At 34.0% G+C, this 3939-nt stretch overlaps 1 non-coding gene across 1 annotated transcript; it reads left to right on the plus strand.

Moving 5' to 3' along the window:
- Positions 1-978: 978 nt before the first annotated feature.
- LOC112798921 (small nucleolar RNA R71) lies at positions 979-1082 on the plus strand. Its single transcript, XR_003200516.1, has one exon. It is a non-coding gene; the product is annotated as a small nucleolar RNA R71 (small nucleolar RNA).
- The last annotated feature ends 2857 nt before the right edge of the window (positions 1083-3939 follow it).

Here is a 3939-nt window from a genome sequence, read left to right on the forward strand (position 1 = left end):
CAATTATACTTGAATCTGCCTGACTGAGATTTACAAGGTGACCATAGCTTGCTTCATACCAACAATCTCTGTGGGATCGACCCTTACTCACGTAAGGTATTACTTTGGATGACCCAGTACACTTGCTGGTTAAGATGAACGGAGTTGTGTCCACACATAATCAATAGCCATTAAATAAATCTCATGCAAATACAAAAAGGGTCACAATTTCGTCCACCAATTACATCAATGGCCTTGCGCTCTCCTCTTGGATTTTCTTCTGTATTGCTTGGGAGAGTACTGGGAGGAGTTTCAGTGACTTTCTTACTCAGATGGCCCACTTGTGCCTCCAAATTTCTGATGGAGGACCTTGTTTCACTCATGAAACTTAAAGTGGCCTTAGACAGATTAGAGACTAAATTTGCTAAATTAGAGGGGCTCTGCTCAGAATTCTCTGTCTGTTGCTGATAAGATGATGGAAAAGGCTTGTTATTGCTTAGCATGTTTCTTCCACCATTATTAAAGCCTTGTTGAGGCTTTTGTTGATCCTTCCATGAGAAATTTAGATGATTTCTCCATGATGAATTATAGGTGTTTCCATAAGGTTCACCCATGTAATTAACCTCTGCCATTGCAGGGTTCTCGGGATCATAAGCTTCTTCAGAAGCTGCCTCTTTAGTACTGTTGGATGCATTTTGCCATCCATTCAGACTTTGAGAGATCATGTTGACTTGCTGAGTCAACACTTTATTCTAAGCCAATATAGCATTCAAAGCATCAATTTCAAGAACTCCATTCCTTTGAGGCGTCCCATTATTCACGTAATTCCTCTCAGAAGTGTACATGAATTGGTTATTTGCAACCATATCAATAAGTTCTTGAGCTTCTGCAGGTGTTTTCTTTAGGTGAATGGATCCACCTGCAGAATGGTCCAATGACATTTTGGAAAACTCAGATAGACCATAATAGAATATATCAAATATGGTCCATTCTGAAAATATGTCAGAAGGACACTTTTTGGTCATCTGCTTGTATCTTTCCCAAGCTTCATAGAGGAATTCACCATCTTTTTGCTTGAAGGTCTGAACATCCACTCTAAGCTTGCTCAGTTTTTGAGGAGGAAAGAATTTATCCAAGAAGGCCGTGACCAGCTTATCCCAGGAGTCCAGGCTATCTTTAGGTTGTGGGTCCAACCATGTTCTAACTCTGTCTCTTACAGCAAAAAGGAAAAGCATGAGCCTGTAGACTTCAGGATCTACTCCATTCGTCTTTACAGTCTCACAAATTTGCAAGAACTCAGTTAAAAACTGGTAAGGATCTTCAGATGGAAGTCCATGAAACTTGCAGTTCTGTTGCATTAGAGCAACTAATTGAGGTTTCAGTTCAAAATTGTTTGCTCCAATGGCCGGAATGGAGATGCTTCTTCCATCAAATTTGGAAGTTGGTTTAGTGAAATCACCAAGCATCCTCCTTGCATTATTGTTGTTGGGTTCGGCTGCCATCTCCTTTTCTTGTTCAAAAATTTCAGAAAGGTTGTCTCTGGATTGTTGTAATTTAGCTTCTCTTAATTTCCTCTTCAGAGTCCTTTCAGGTTCAGGATCAGCTTCAACAAGAATGCCTTTTTCCTTGTTCCTGCTCATATAGGGAAGAAGAGAACAAGAAAAGAAAGTGGAATCCTCTATGTCACAGTATAGAGATTCCTTTATGTTAGCAGAAGAAGAAAGGGAATAGGAGTGAAGAAGAATGAATAGATAGGGGCAGTGATTTGAGATGAAGAGAGGTGAAGAGAAGTGTTAGTAAATAAATAAATAAATAGAAGAAGGAGAGAGGGAAGAAATTTCGAAAATAAATTTAAAAAGAAGTTAAATGATTTTTGAAAATAAAAGATAAGATAGAATTAAAATTAAAACAATTAATTAATTAAAAAGAATTTTTGGAAAAGGGATGAGATATTTTCGAAAATTAGAGAGGGAAAAGTAGTTAGGTGGTTTTGAAAAAGATAAGAAACAAACAAAAAGTCAAATAGTTAGTTGAAAAAGATATTAAAGTCAAATTTGAAAAGATAAGATAAGAAGTTAGATAAGATATTTTGAAATTAAATTTTTGAAAAAGATAAAATTTTGAAAAAGAGATGATATAAAAGATAAGATAAGATATATTTAATTTTTAAAATTAAAATTAATTACTTAACTAACAAGAAATTAAAAGATAATATTTTAGAATTTAAAGATTGAACCTTTCTAAACAAGAAAGTAACAAACTTCAAATTTTTGAATCAATCATATTAATTGTTAGCATAATTTTCGAAAATTTGAAATAAAATTTAAGAAAAAGATTTTTGAAAAATAATTTTCAAAATTTTCAAAAAAATAGAAAAAATGAAAAAGATGTGATTTTTGAAAAAGATTTTGAAAAGATAAGATTTTTAAAATTTAAAATTTGACTTGACTTACAAGAAATAACTAATTTTAAAAATTTTTGACTATGTCAACTCAAATTTTCGAAATTTTGGAGAGAAATAAGGAAAAGATATTATTTTTTTTTTGAAATTTTTTTTGATGAGAGAGAAAAACACAAAAGTGACCCAAAACATGAAAATTTTGGATGAAAACACAAGATGCATGCAAGAACACTATGAATGTCAAGATGAACACCAAGAACACTTTGAAGATCATGATGAACATCAAGAACATATTTTTTTGAAAAATTTTTGATGCAAAGAAAATATGCAAGACACCAAACTTAGAATTCTTTAATGCATGGACTCTAACAAACGAAAAATGCATATGAAAAACAAAAAACAACACAAAACAAGAAAACATCAAGATCAAACAAGAAGACTTATCAAGAACAACTTGAAGATCATGAAGAACACTATGAATACATGGAATTTTCGAAAAAAATAATGCATAAATTTTAAAAATATGCAATTGACACCAAACTTAAAAATTGACTCAAGACTCAAACAAAAAACATAAAATATTTTTTATTTTTATTATTTTATGATTTTTTGTATTTTTATTATTATTTATTTTTTTTCGAAAATTATATTTTTGAAAAACGAAAATAAAGAAAAAATTTTGAAAGATTTTTGAAATTTTTTTTTTGAAAAGAAAATAAAAAGAAAATTACCTAATCTGAGCAACAAGATGAACCGTCAGTTGTCCACACTCGAACAATCCCCGGCAACGGCGCCAAAAACTTGGTGGACGGGTTTGTGATCATCAACAATGGCTCCAATGACTTGGTAGCTCTCACATGTGAATTACACTTAGTCACAACTCCGCACAACTAACCAGCAAGTGCACTGGGTCATCCAAGTAATACCTTACGTGAGTAAGGGTCGATCCCAGGGAGATTGTTGGTATGAAGCAAGCTATGGTCATCTTGTAAATCCCAGTTAGGTGGATTTAACTAATTTAAGAGATTATTGGTTTAAATATGATTAATAAAATAAATATAAAATAAAGATAAAGTTACTCATGTAATCCAATGATGGGAGTTTCAGATAGGTGCATGGAGATGCTGTGTTACTTTCGAATCTCTACTTTCTTATTACATTCATCCAATCCTTCTTACTCCTTTCCATGGCAAGCTGTATGTAGGGCATCACCATTGTCAATGGCTACATCCCATCCTCTCAGTTAAAAAGGTCCAAATGCTCTGTCGCAGCACGGCTAATCATCTGTCGGTTCTCAATCAGGTTGGAGTAGAATCCAGTGATTCTTTTGCGTCTGTCACTAACGCCCAGCCTTCAGGAGTTTGAAGCTCATCAGAGTCATTCAATCCCGGAATCCTACTCGGAATACCACAGACAAGGTTAGACTTTCCGGATTCCCATGAATGCCGCCATCAATTCTTGCTTATACCACGAAGATTCTGATTAAGGAATCCAAGAGATATGCGCACGGCCTAAGGTAGAACGGAAGTGGTTGTCAGTCACGCGCGTTCATAAGTGAG

This window comes from Arachis hypogaea, chromosome 4, assembly GCF_003086295.3.
Source record: "Arachis hypogaea cultivar Tifrunner chromosome 4, arahy.Tifrunner.gnm2.J5K5, whole genome shotgun sequence".
In the NCBI taxonomy this organism is placed as follows: Eukaryota; Viridiplantae; Streptophyta; class Magnoliopsida; order Fabales; family Fabaceae; genus Arachis; species Arachis hypogaea.